Source organism: Gossypium hirsutum, chromosome A02 (genome assembly GCF_007990345.1).
Source record: "Gossypium hirsutum isolate 1008001.06 chromosome A02, Gossypium_hirsutum_v2.1, whole genome shotgun sequence".
NCBI classification, from domain to species: domain Eukaryota; kingdom Viridiplantae; phylum Streptophyta; class Magnoliopsida; order Malvales; family Malvaceae; genus Gossypium; species Gossypium hirsutum.
This window is the reverse complement of record NC_053425.1, coordinates 85,163,440-85,178,458: the sequence shown is the minus strand read 5'-3', so window position 1 is coordinate 85,178,458 and position 15,019 is coordinate 85,163,440. Positions and strand designations below refer to the sequence as shown.

The window sequence follows — 15,019 nt, the reverse complement described above, 5'->3', positions numbered from 1 at the left end:
GTTACGCAATTCTGCCTACTATTGGTGGAGTACTCTGACTTCTGTTGTGCCTCGAGAGCAAGTAACTTGGGAGTTTTTCCAAACTGAGTTTCGGAAAAAGTATATCAGTCAGAGATTTGTTGATCAAAAACGGAAGGAATTTCTTGAGCTTAAGCAAGGTTCTATGTCAGTTACTGATTACGAGCGAAAATTTGTTAGACTTAGTAGATACGCTCGGGAATGTGTTTCGTCCGAGGCTATCATGTGTAAACGCTTCGAGGATGGGCTGAATGAAGATATAAAAATGTTCGTTGGCATTCTTGAAATACGAGAGTTCGTAGTACTTGTCGAGCGAGCTTGTAAAGCCGAAGAGCTTAGAAAAGAAAAACAAAAAGTTGAGGTGGGCACAGGGGAGTTTCGTAAAAGATCCTCGGGAAAGTCTCTTCAACAGGCATCGAAGAAATTTCGAGATGATGTGGGCCGGTCTAGAGGCACTTCGGGCCTTTTTAGACGAGATCGTGATCGACCCCCTGTGGGTACCCGAGGCACTTCGATCGCTAGTGTTGGGAATGAACGTCGAGACAAAACAGAATGTCGATATTGCGGTAAATGGCATTCGGGGAGTTGTAGATTCCATGACCGCTCCTGTTACAAGTGTGGATCAGTTGACCACTTCATCAAAGATTGCCCGAGGTTGTCTGAACAGAATGTAAATCAGAGTGGGAAACCGGGTGCTACCACTGCTCGAGGTAGACCATCTAGAAATACGGGCAATGCTAGTGGTGGTCAGAGAGGATCTAGAGATGCTACGACCGGATCCGAGGCTCGTGCGCCTGCTAGAGCTTATGCTATACGTGCCCGCGAGGATGCTTCTTCGCCTGATGTTATTACCGGTACTTTCACTCTCTTTGATACTAATGTAATTGCTTTGATTGACCCCGGTTCTACTCATTCTTACATATGTGAAACCTTAGCATCCAGTAAGACTTTACCTATTGAGTCTACTGAGTTCGTAATTCGGGTGTCAAATCCCTTGGGTCGTTACGTGCTTGTCGACAAAGTGTGTAAGAAATGTCCCCTAGTGATTCGAGGTTCCTGTTTTCCGGCGGACTTGATGCTTTTGCCGTTTGATGAATTTGATGTTATTCTCGGGTTGGATTGGTTGACCGTGCATGATGCGGTTGTGAATTGCAAAAGCAAGACTATTGATTTGAGGTGCGCAAATAACGAAGTAATCCGAGTTGAGTCTACAGACTTGGGTGGGTTGCCAGTTGTAATATCCTCAATGTTGGCCCAGAAATATGTAAGAAAAGGGTGCGAAGCATACCTTGCGTATGTACTTGATGACAAAGAATTAGAAAAGAAACCCGAATCTGTGCCGGTGGTTTGTGAATACCTGGATGTTTTTCCTGAAGAATTACCGGGTTTACCACCTGTTCGGGAGGTAGAGTTTGGTATTGAGCTTGTACCTGGGACTACGCCGATTTCGATAGCTCCGTATCGTATGGCACCAACCGAGTTAAAAGAGTTGAAAGCTCAGTTGCAAGAATTGACGGATAGAGGTTTTGCTCGACCAAGTTTCTCACCTTGGGGTGCACCAGTATTGTTCGTGAAAAAGAAGGACGGAACCATGAGGTTGTGCATTGACTATCGTCAACTGAATAAAGTGACGATAAAGAATAAATATCCGTTACCGCGTATTGATGATTTGTTTGATCAACTAAAGGGAGCCTCAGTGTTCTCAAAAATAGATTTGAGATCGGGTTATTATCAGTTGCGGGTTCGAGATTCGAACGTACCCAAAACTGCTTTCAGAACGAGGTACGGTCACTACGAATTCTTAGTGATGCCGTTTGGGCTTACTAATGCCCCTGCGATATTTATGGATTTGATGAATCGGATCTTCAGACCATATTTGGATCGGTTCGTAGTTGTGTTCATTGATGACATCTTGGTCTATTCAAGAGATGAGACCGAACATGCTGAGCACCTGAGACTAGTGTTGCAAATGTTGCGGGATAAGCAGTTATATGCTAAGTTCAGTAAGTGTGAGTTCTGGTTAAGAGAGGTTAGCTTCTTGGGTCATGTGGTATCCGCATCGGGTATTCGAGTTGACCCGAGCAAAATTTCAGCCATACTTAACTGGAAGCCTCCAAGAAATATTACTGAAGTTCGGAGCTTTTTGGGACTCGCCGGTTATTACCGACGATTTGTCAAAGGTTTCTCGATGATAGCCACACCAATGACGAAGCTACTTCAAAAGGATGTTAAGTTCGAATGCACGGAGAAATGTCAGAAAAGTTTTGATCAACTAAAAACTTATTTGACTGAAGCTCCAATTTTAGTGCAACCCGAATCAGGCAAGGAGTTTGTCATTTATAGTGACGCATCCCTACTTGGGCTGGGCTGCGTATTGATGCAAGAAGGTCGAGTGGTGGCCTATGCGTCGAGACAATTAAAGCCACATGAGAAAAATTATCCGACCCATGATCTTGAACTAGTTGCCATCGTGTTTGCTTTAAAAATATGGCGACATTACCTATTTGGTGAAAAGTGCCATGTATTTTCGGATCACAAAAGTCTCAAATATTTGATGACTCAAAGAGACTTAAATCTGCGACAAAGACGTTGGCTTGAGTTGTTGAAAGATTACGAGCTTGTCATTGATTACCACCCGGGAAAGGCTAATGTGGTTGCGGACGCCTTAAGTCAGAAGTCATTGTTTGCTTTACGAGCGATGAATGTGCATTTGTCTGTTCTACCCGACAATGTGTTAGTAGCTGAATTAAAAGCCAAACCATTATTGACTCATCAAATTCGTGAAGCTCAGAAAGTCGATGATGAATTGGTTGTAAAACGGGCTGAGTGTGTTCCGAACAAAGAATCGGAGTTTCAAATTGATGATGATGATTGTTTGAGGTTCAGAAGTCGTTTGTGTGTTCCAAGGAATTCGGGACTCATTTCGATGATTCTGAACGAAGCCCATTGTAGCCAAATGTCAATTCACCCGGGGAGTACGAAAATGTACAACAATTTGAAACGTTGGTTTTGGTGGCATGGTATGAAACGAGACATCTCCGACTTTGTTTCGAGATGTTTAATATGTCAACAAGTGAAAGCGGAACATCAAGTGCCTTCAGGATTACTTCAGCCGATCATGATACCCGAGTGGAAATGGGATCGAGTCACAATGGACTTTGTGTCCGGACTGCCATTGTCAACAAGTAAGAAGGATGCGATTTGGGTTGTTGTTGATAGACTGACTAAGTCAGCTCACTTTATCCCCGTGCGTACGGATTTTTCATTGGATAAACTAGCCGAATTGTATGTTTCTCAGATTGTGAGATTACACGGGGTACCTATTTCTATCGTGTCGGATAGAGATCCGAGATTTACCTCACGATTTTGGAAGAAATTGCAAGAAGCTTTGGGTACCAAGCTGCATTTTAGCACTGCTTTTCACCCCCAAACCGATGGTCAATCCGAGCGGATAATTCAGATACTTGAGGATATGTTGAGATGTTCCATCCTCGAGTTTAGTAGTTCATGGGAACGGTATTTACCTTTGATTGAATTCGCTTACAACAATAGTTTTCAATCAAGTATTAAGATGGCACCTTACGAGGCTTTGTACGGTCGTAAATGCCGTACACCATTGTTTTGGACCGAGCTCGGTGAAAGTAAAATTTTCGGAGTTGATTTGATTAAGGATGCCGAACAGAAAGTAAAGGTAATCCGTGAAAGTCTGAAAGCAGCCACAGATCGTCAGAAGTCGTACGCGGATTTGAAACGAAAAGACATTGAGTATCAGGTGGGAGATAAAGTGTTTCTTAAAGTTTCACCTTGGAAAAAGATACTCAGATTTGGCAGTAAGGGCAAATTGAGTCCGAGGTTCATTGGGCCGTATGAAATATCCGAAAGAATTGGTCCAGTGGCATATAGATTGATTTTACCTCCTGAACTTGAAAGAATTCACAACGTTTTTCATGTTTCGATGCTTCGACGTTATAGATCTGACCCCTCCCACATAATTAATCCCTCCGAGGTTGACATTCAATCCGATATGAGTTATGAAGAAGAGCCGATGCGTATCCTAGCTCGTGAAGTGAAGGAGTTGCAAAACAAAAGGGTTCCGTTAGTAAAGGTGTTATGGCTCAAACACGGGATCGAGGAAGCTACTTGGGAAACCGAAAGCTCGATGAAAGAACGATACCCAAACCTATTTACCGGTAAGATTTTCGGGGACGAAAATTTCTTAAGTGGGGGAGAGTTGTGACAGCCCAAAATTGACCCTAGTCGGGAAGTGGTTTCGGGACCACAAAACCGAGTTATAAAAATAATTAATTGCTATGTTCTATGTTTATTATGTGTGTGTACATGCATATGTGGAAGTTTCATTCCCTAATTTTGCCAATTGCATGAGGAATTATTAAATAGGGATCAACATGAGACATGGTGAAATATGATAGGCTAATTTTAAAGGGCTTATTAGTGCATGTCAACACAAGGGTGGACTTGCATGTCAAATTGCCCAATTCCCTTATAGTGGCCGGCCAAGATGGATTGATGATGGGCAATATATTTGTTGAATTTGATATTATAATAAGAAATTGGGTTATTGGAGTTATAATGAATAAAAGAAAGAATAAAAGAAAAAAGAAAGGTAATGAAAACAAAGCTTGTATCCTTGGTTCTTCTTGGCCGATTGTAAAGAGGAAGATAGGAGGGAAACATTCGGTCACTTGAAGCTTGAGAAGGTTAGTAAAAATTTTGTTAGTTTTTGAAATTTTAAGTTTAGTTTAAGTCAATTAGCTAGTTCCATATTAGCCCATTTGAAAACTTGGAATTTTAGATGTTGGTTTGAGCTTTCGGTTGTGGTTGTCAAGGGAGGAAATGAGATTTTGTTTGTCTTCAACAATTGATTGGTATATAAGAGTTAAATGTGAGAAATTTTGTTTGGGTAATTGTAATAAATAATTAGAGGCTTAATTATCAAAAGGTTTCGGTTTTGATATTATTTTTATAAGCATAATTAGTTCAATTTGATAATAAGGTATGAGGTGATAAGTAAAATTTTTATGGTGGTTTAGGTTTAATGACATTCGGCTATGGTATTTGACAATGGTAAATTTTGTTGTTTCATGATAAAGATAGATGAGTGTTTGAGCTATACAAATAATCATATGTGAGCAATGGGTGCTAAAGGGAAAGGAATCGACCACCTTATTATGTACCAAGGCCGAATGTGTACTTGAATTAGGAAGTTATTGAGTAATGTTTGTACCTTAAGTGATAGAATAGAGTGAATGCTTGGAATGTGATATGTGTGAATTATATGTTAAATTAAGGTTTGCTAAGCTAGCTATTAAGGTGAAATGCAAATGTTAGTATTTGATTTGATAGTAATCTGCTTGGGGACAGCAGCAGTAAGGTGATTTTGGAAAATCGCCATAATTTGTAGGAGTTGAATTAGAAGCTGAGTAAATTATGTCATTAAAGCTTGAAGAGTATATTTTCTTACAAAAGAAACTATAAGAACTAAAGAGTTACCGATCTTGAGATATTTGAAGTATTGTGGGGCTGAGTCAAAATGACTACTAGATTCCCTGTTCTGTTTTTAGGAAATCATTATAAATTGTAAAAAAATGATTATAAGATAAAATTTATATGCTTAAACTCCTTAATGAGTCTGGTTTCAAATGAAATCAAATACAACACATTTGGAATTCTGTAAAATGAGAAATTTGATTCGTAGTGAAGAGTGGTCAGATTAGTCAAACAGTGAAACAGGGGAAACTTTAAGAAAAATCTGGTATTGATTGGCCAAGCCTAAAATTCTGAAAATTTTATGGATGGAAGATATACGAGTCTATATTCAGGGAAAATTAACGGCAAGTGATTTGGAGTTTTGTAGCTCCAGTTATAAATAATTTAGTGACTGCTGCTTAGGGAAAACAGCTCGTAGTGAATATGTGATTTTGTTGTAAACATTAATGAAAATTTGCTAATGAATTATTTATTGATTTTTATAAAGCTTACTATAATCTATGTGTGTGAAAGTCGAATCAATTTATATATTATTCTGAAAGTAATACTTGAATAGTCGATTAATGACTATTTTAAAATTTGTTGAACTTAAGCTCAAGAGCAAAGGGGAACTAAATCCGATAAAGGGAAGGAAAAAGTAATTGAATAGCCATTGAAGTCGTTCGACAACATCCGAGGTAAGTCTTCGAGTAATGACCCTACTTGAATTATATTGAAATGATTAGTCATCCTATGATGTATAGTCAAATGTGCATAGAGACTATGTTATAAAGCCAATTGAAATCATGCTCTTTGTGTGTGGCTATTGAGCCGAAATTGGAAAGGTTTAATAAATGCTTTGTGTTTGAGCCTTAGTAACGAAAGTGAAATATGGATGTGTCATGATTGTTGATATATATGTGCATGAGCATTTGAATTTTATCCGGGCTAAGTCCCGAAGGCAATTGTGCAAGTTGATATATCCGGGCTAAGACCCGAAGGCATTTGTGCGAGTTGATATATCCGGGCTAAGACCCGCAGGCATTTGTGCGAGTTGATATATTCGGGCTAAGACCCGCAGGCATTTGTGCGAGTTGATATATATCCGGGCTAAGACCCGAAGGCAATTGTGCAAGTTGATATATCCGGGTAAGTCCCGAAGGCAATTGTGCAAGTTGATATATCCGGGCTAAGATCCGAAGGCATTTGTGCGAGTTGATATATCCGGGCTAAGACCCGCAGGCATTTGTGCGAGTTGATATATCCGGGCTAAGACCCGCAGGCATTTGTGCGAGTTGATATATATCCGGGCTAAGACCCGAAGGCAATTGTGCAAGTTGATATATCCGGGCTAAGACCCGAAGGCATTCGTGCGAGTTGCTATGCCCGGGTTAAGACCCGAAGGCAATTGTGCTTGTGGTAATATCCGGCTAAATTCCGAAGAAACTTGGGTATGAATGTGAGCGTTTTGTGCTGTAACAAATTCAATTAATACGCTCAACAAACCCAAACGATAAGGTATGCTTGCATGTGATTCGGAAAAGTCGATTCGTTTTAAGTAGTATTCGTTCAATCGACTAACGAACTTTTGGGCTTTTATATGGGTTTATACCTTGTGTGTGTATATATGTTGACGAATTGTGAAGTAAGCATGATTATGAGAATGTGTATTAATAAAGTGATTCATTTAGCTATGTGAATGTAATACTTTAGTCAAAGCCGATTTCATTACTTGAAACTTACTAAGCTTTAAAATGCTTACCCCGTTGCTTTGGCTCTCTGTTTTATAGATTTTGTTCGTTAGCTATCGGATTCGGGATCATCGAAGTCGAAGTCATCCACACTATCAAAGCTCTTTTGGTACTCTTTTAGTTGAACTCTGGATATGGCATGTATAGGACTACCCCTTGTTGTTTTAAGCACTTTTTGTGATGTATGTGTGTACAGCCATGCGAAAATGGCTTGTAGAAGTGGAGTATGGCATTAGACCATTTGTGTTTATGTATGTATATATGGTTTCATGATGTGACTATGGTTTGGAATGGAAGTGTTGGGCAAATGATCAGCCATTGGAATGGCTAAATATGATCATATGTGGACCTATGTATGACAAAACCCTAGTTGGTCCATGGTAACCACGAAATAGGTAAAGTTTACCTTGAAAACAGATGCTGACAGCAGCAGTGGTGTGGATTTGAAAAATCACAAAAATTTGTAGGAATGGAATTAAATAGTGAATAAATTATGTAATCGAACCTTGATGAATCTATTTTCATAGGAAAGTAACGAAACAATCATATGAACAGTATATTAAGAGATATTAAAGTTCTCGTGAAACAGGGCCAGAACGGTTTCTGGATCTCCTGTTTCGACTTTGAAAATTTACCATAAATTAACCAGAGATAATTAGGAGTCATACCATATATGTATAGATTCCTCTCTGAGTCTAGTTTCTATAGAAACAAACGGCATCAGTATTGGAGCCCTGTACAAGGAGATATCTAAGTCGTAATGCGCAAAGGTCAGGGTAGTCGATCCCTGTAACATGGGAGACTTTGACTAATAAACTGTACTAATTGGCCCGACCAAAAATTCTAGAAAAAAATATGTAGATGGGCATATAAGTCTAGTTTCAGGGAAAAATCACGAAACTGATTTTTGAGTTGTGAAACTCAAGATATGATTTTTAAAGCGACTATTACGCAGATTGGCAGTGTCTGGAAAATTTTTAAAAGTCTGTTAACACCTCGTGTTCGACTCCGGTGACGGTCTCGGGTTCGGGGTGTTACACAGAATCTACTCATCTTTGGCTCCATCGTCTTTTTTTTGCATGAATCACTTCGTTCCCTCTTTGATTTTGGACTCCATGGTTCAAATATGAAATCTGGAAACTCAGACACAAAAATAAACGGGTCATTGAATATTTTCATAAAAGCATTTCTCATTGAGTCATCCCATATTTTTAAATATCTCCAGTAAGCTTGTTGTTGCCACTGCATTTGTTGTATTAGGTCCATCAACTTTGATAGCTCATCATGAGGATCTGGGCGAGGCGATTGAGTTTTGAATGTTGAGGTCGCCATGTTTGGTTCAGTTATTGGTTCAATTGATTCTGCCTTATCAGGGATTTCAAATAACTGCATTGGTTCTATCTCTATGGGATCTTCTTCTTATTCTTCGGGATCCTCGCTCAATTGAAGTCATTTCTATGGAAAAGAGTATTAGGCTATTCGATAGAGGTCCCAATTTGTGATTGTGTCCTGGCTATAACCTGTCTTCTTTACGTTTGCAAGAATTTTAGCTTTCAAGCACAAAATTGTTATCGTAAAGGGAAAGTATGTTGGGCCAGAACGTCTAGAGGCACAATTTTGCATTTCTCTCAGAATGATTTTTCCCACATCAATGGCCTTTGCAATTAAAATCGAGTATTGCAAGACCATTCGCTCTAATGAAATTGTGGTCCCATGTGAAATAGGCATAAGGCTGAATTGAATGAAATAGAACCATACCTTCGCTAATGGTGTCAAATATTCTCTACGACAAGTGTGAGTTCCATGCTTTGACACAGTCAACTTAGAACTTGGAAGTGTAAGTTTCTCAAGAATTTCTTGCAATTTTCAGCCTCAATATTTCTCATCAAAGAAGAATATAACATCCCAAAATTGGGCTTAGTCGGAATAGTGGTTCTGGGACCACAAATCTGACTTTAAAATATTTATTTTATGCTTATTATGAGGCCTAGGGTATGAAAATAAGCATGTGTTAAAGTTTCATGAAGAAATTCTAAGTATAAGGTGTCTAATTGGAAATTATGGACCAAATTGAATAAATTGCAAAACTTGGGTTCTAGAAGAAATTTGTATGAAATTGTTTTGGATTGTAAATTAGGAGGTCTCAAAGAGTAATTTTCCCAATTTCTATGTTTTTGGACAAAAATGGGCATGCATGGAAAATTTTGAAAGGTTAGTAAGGCATTGGTCATTTGGTAATAAAAGAAATAAAAAGAGAAAATGAAAGCAAAAATTAGCCATTCTTCTTCTCCATGGCTGCTGAAAATTTAAGGGTCTCCAAAGCTAAGGTTTTCAACATTTTCAAGCTAAATAGTAAGTGCTTATAGCCCTGTTTTTAACGTTCTTCGTATTTTTGAGATCCTCGTAACATGCTCTCTCTATTTCTACTAATATTTCAAGCTAGGGTTCATGTTTAGGAATTTACCCATGCATGAGATGCTTGAGTTTTGATTAGTTATGGAGGGATAAGAGAGTTTAGAGGATGGTAAACAACTTTTACTAAGTAGTTTTCATGGAAATGGCTTAAAGGACCATTTCGTAAAAGTTGTAAAAATGGGTAGGAAAATGTGAAATGAAAGAAAATGTGAGTTCTTATAAGTATGAAAAGTATTTGGCTAGGCTTGGGTAACCTATAAATTTCATGTATTTCATTTTACGAGCCTAGGGACTAATTTGTAAAAGTGTAAAAGGTTAGGGGCAAAATGGTCATTTTGCCCAGGGGAAAAATTTAAGCCTAAAATGAACAATGTGAGATATTAGTATTTTATTTTTATTGATATAGACCCCGAAGAACCAATTTCGTAGGTCGACCATGCAAAATGAAAGGTTTTGGAGTAATCGAATTTTGAATCCGAAACAATTACCAGGTAAGTTCGTGTAACTCGAAGTAAAATTTTAAATACACTTAAAATGCATATACTTGAGTATATGATAAATTAGATATTCATTACTTTATAATCCATGAAATGTGATAGTATAGTTCAAAAGAGAATTGAAGATCCCGATTGAATAAAAAGGATATCTGATGAATTTCTCGAAATGAAATGACGGTAAAAGGATCTAACTCGAACGGAGCCTCTCGAAGAATAAATGTGTTGAAATGGATTTAGCCCAGACGGGTAATCCAAGTAGGGTCTGAATTTAGCCTTGACTGGTAATTCAGATCCGAGCTCACTGGAGCACATGTCAATATAAAGGATTTAGCCTGGACTGGTAATCCCAATATTACTCTATGGGTTTACATTTCGGGGGATTTAGCCTGGACTGGTAATCCCGCCGTAAGAGTGAGGTTCACAGGAGTGCATATTTAAAATGATCACTCATATGATTTGACGGTAAAAGAGATATCCATCGAGATTCTGAGAAGTTCAATGGGATTAAAATGAAGAACGAAACTAGAAATGCATGAAATGATGAGCTCATCTAAGACTAATGTTATAATGTATTGATATGAGATTAACTTGATGATTGATACATGTGATAGGGAAATTATGTTATGTATGTTGGCATGAATATGTATTATGGTTGTATACTAAATAACCGGTAAGTTTACTTTCCCGTTATCCTAACTTACTAAGCATGTTAATGCTTACCCCTCTATTTTCCCTTATCTTACAGAGCTCACGGACTCGTGAAGGTTGGAAGACGATTGGAGAAATCATCACACTATCTACTTGACTTGCTTTGGTATATAGAAACTCTTATTTCGTTGTACTGGCATGTGTAGGATTTTTGGTTATTTAGTTATATGTGTCTTTTGGCTAGCCAATGTAAGGGCTTATATTATATGCTTACTCATTTTGTATATGGCCATGAGATATGGCTCATTTTGATGTAGGTTGTAAACCTACTAAATATGCATGGTTATGCTTAAATGTTTCATGTGAATGCCTATTGTGTTATACCATGGATAGATGTGTGAAAGTGACCATATCACTTGGAAATGGTTTAGGTCATAATGGACATGAGTTATAAAATATGCCAAATACGAAAATATGTGATTATTGAAATGGTAACCCTAACACAAAGAGGGTAATATTATCATAGGATAAAATGAGACATGTAGTAACATGTATGACCTTGACCAAGAAGGTTTTAAGGGTACACTTATGTCATATTAGTTGTTTAAAGAACATGCGAGTGTGAATGAATGTTTGAGGGTGACCCTTGGCTTGGAAAATAGCCTCTAAAGAGTTCCACACGGGTAGACATACGGGCATGTGTCTAGGTCGTGTGTGACATACGGCCAGCCCTTTGGGCGTGTCACTCAGCCGTGTGTCCCCTGCACCTAGAATTTTTAGGTTAGTTTGCATGGTAGTAAACACACAGGCAGAGACACGACCGTATGTCTCAACCGTGTAAAGGACACGGCCTAGCACACGGGCGTGTGCCTTGGCCGTGTGCACCTAGATGAATGATGATGTTATAAACAGAATGTCTGGGTTTTTGGATACAGGTGATGACACGGGCGTGTTTAGGCCGTGTGAGGAACACAGGCCAGGGGCACAGGCCTGTGCTCGGCAGTGTGAAAACCCCTGTAGGTTAGAAATGGAAAATAAATTACAATAATTCAACATGGGTAAGGCACACGGGTGTGTTCCAAAGCACACGGGCATGTATATTGCCTCCACACGAGAATTTGAGGCTTAACCCTAAGAATTTTTGTAAAATTTTCTTAAGATCTTGGCTTTGTCCCAGATCACTTTTAATGTATGATTTGGACCTCGTAGGTCCATAATTGGGACAATTTTATATTGTTTGATCGGTTTTAATTTGAAATGAAATTTTATAACCCGTATTTTCTTGAAGTGTCCCGTTTGTGCATGGTAATGCCTCGCACCTTGTCCCAATCTCGGGTATGGGTAAAGGGTGTTACATTTAGTGGTATCAGAGCTATGATTTAGTTGATTCTTGGACTAACATAGCATGTAACGAGTCTAGCTATACATGCCATTATACAAGTTAAGATAGTGTGACATCTCCTAACCCTTTTAATTGTATTTGAATATAGTAAATGTCTTCCGATCAAGCTCAAGATGAGCCTGAGGGAACCGAGAGCCATGCTCCAGCTTCCATACAACGAGCTACTTCTAGTAGTAGTAGAAGGCCCTGTCGGAGGGTCGGGAAGAGGCGAAGGCTGTCTTTTTCGAGATAATGGATGAGTGGTTTGGGGATTACTTGAGAAACTGCCCCAATATACCATGACCTCCTTGATAAACCGTAATTTATACATAATTTTATCCCATGCTTAGCACATTTATGGATGGTTTCTCCTTAGGATTGGTGAATTCGATGCTCTTAATCCTTTAATTTCATGTTTTATACTTAGGTGAGCATAGGAGAGTAAAAAGAGCGAGAAACGTGCCGGAAACGGAAAAAATGGACCCACGTGGGAGATCAACACGGCCTGGACTTTCTCACACGGGCATGTCACACGGTCGTGTCCCTTTGGTAGGATTGAAGCACGACTTACACGGGTATACTACACGCCCATGCCTGTTCAATAGCCTTGACTACGGGCTGGAGTAATCGCATACGGGCATGTCACATGGGCGTGTCCCTCCCGAGCCCAAGTATAACCCTATTTAGAAAAGGCTAATTTTAGGGGCTCTTAGGCATTCAAAAGCCTATTTAAACACCTGAGGAGGCACTTAGAAGGGGGATGCAGAGTAGGAAGCAAGAAATTACTCAAGGAAAGTCGATTGATCCATCTTAGAAGTTGGATTCATCATTAAGACGGAAGATCTCCCTTCAAGTTCCTTCAGGAGTTTTGGGTTTTCTTATGTTTTGTTATCTTTATGATTTTGAGATGTTTTCTTCCATAAGTATGAACTAAACCCCCTAAATACCTAAGGGGAATGAAACCTAAGACGGATCTTGTTATTATTATCTGAATTGTATGATAAATATTTGACTTGTTCTTAATTATGTGTTCTTACTTCTTGTTTTGATATTCCAAGATATTGATTCAAGTTAATCTCTTATTCAGAGGAGAAATAGACCCTGTCTAAGAGTAAATTTTTCATAATTAAGCGGAATTGATTGTACGCCTAGAGATAGGGTGATAAGATTTTGCTGGATTAGGGTGAAACCTAATAAGGGAATCCATATATCGTGTTAATGCAATTCTAGGGTATTAATTAGAAAGAGATTTCAATTATTCAACCTAGGGTTAGACGTTATCAGTTTCGAAAGTGATAATATTATAACTTAGGGATTTTTACAGATCAAGTCAAATGAATAAATCGTCTGATTCAGAATCAAATAACAAGTGAAGTCTAGGTGGATTTTAGGTATTGTCTTAATCAATCAAATTTTCCCAAAAGTATTTTCCCAAATTTTCTTTCTGTGCATTCTTAGTTAGTAATTAGTTTAGATAACCATACCTTTTAATTTTTAGACTAGATAATAAAAAGGAAGTAAATCTAGTACTCGTAGTTCCTTTGGGTTCAACAATCTGGTCTTGCTGAACTATACTACTGTTCGATAGGTACACTTGCCTTAATCGTGATAATAAGTTAGTCTCAAGAATGATCCTTTCATAAATCTTTACAACCTGTCACGAATATTACGTATCAAGTTTTTGACACTGTTGTCGGGGAACTAGGATATTAGGAACACTCGATTTTTATTACTTTAGCCATTTTACTTTTATTGCAATTTAATTTTTTATTTTCTTTTCTAATTCTTCATTTATTTTCTTCTGACAAGTTTTTCTAGTTTATGACCAGAAGAAACCCGTCAGAACCATTACTGTTTGATAGTGAGCTCGATCGTACAGTTTGCAGAAACCGAAGAGAAATAAGGCAAAGATTACGATACACTGAGGAAGAGCACGAGGACGATACTTCAACCACAATCAAGGAGATGACTGAAAACCAAGAAAATTTGCTACCTCCTGCGATTGCTGTTAATCAGAATCCTGCTCTGCACGCTATGTATGATTATGCTAAACCTTCTTTATCAGGAACTGAATCGAGAATAGTTAGACCTGCTGTAGTTGCAAATACTTTTGAATTGAAACCTAACAACATTCAAATCATACAGCAATTTGTTCAGTTTGATGGTTTACCAGACGAAGATCCCAACGCTCACTTGGAAAATTTCTTAGAATTTTGCGACACTTTTAAAATAAATGGCATTTCTGATGACGCCATTTGCCTTCGGTTATTCCCTTTTTCATTGAGAAACAAAGATAAACAGTGGTTGAATTCATTACCACGGGGGTCAATCACTACTTGGGAACAAAAGACCAAAAATTTTTTATTAAAATATTTTTCACCGGCTAAAACAACTAAATTACGTAATGATATCTCGTCTTTTGTGTAGATAGATTTAGAAACACTCTACGATGCATGGGAGAGATACAAGGACCTCTTGAGAAGATGCCCTCACCATGGGTTACCACTCTAGTTACAGGTTCAAACCTTTCATAATGGCCTGAATCCTTCGACTCGGCAGATGGTTGACGCAGCTGCTGGCGGAACCATCAATAATAAGACACCTGAAGTTTCCTATGAATTTGTAGAGGAGATTTCACAGAATAACTATCAGTGGCAAGTCATGAGGACAAAGCCAACGAAAACAGCCGGCGTTTATAACATCGATTCAGTCACCATACTCTCTAATCAGGTAGAACTCTTGAATAAGAAAATTGATGGTTTCCTTAGTTCTTCATAGGTTCAACCAGTAAGGGAGTACGAAGCGAGTGGAGGTGGATTAAA

The 15,019-nt window shown here is 38.5% G+C and overlaps 1 non-coding gene across 1 annotated transcript; it reads right to left on the bottom strand.

Annotated features, from left to right (window-relative positions):
* Positions 1-14,591: 14,591 nt before the first annotated feature.
* Positions 14,592-14,698, bottom strand: LOC121217394 (small nucleolar RNA R71). The gene has a single exon (XR_005913500.1). It is a non-coding gene; the product is annotated as a small nucleolar RNA R71 (small nucleolar RNA).
* Positions 14,699-15,019: the final 321 nt, after the last annotated feature.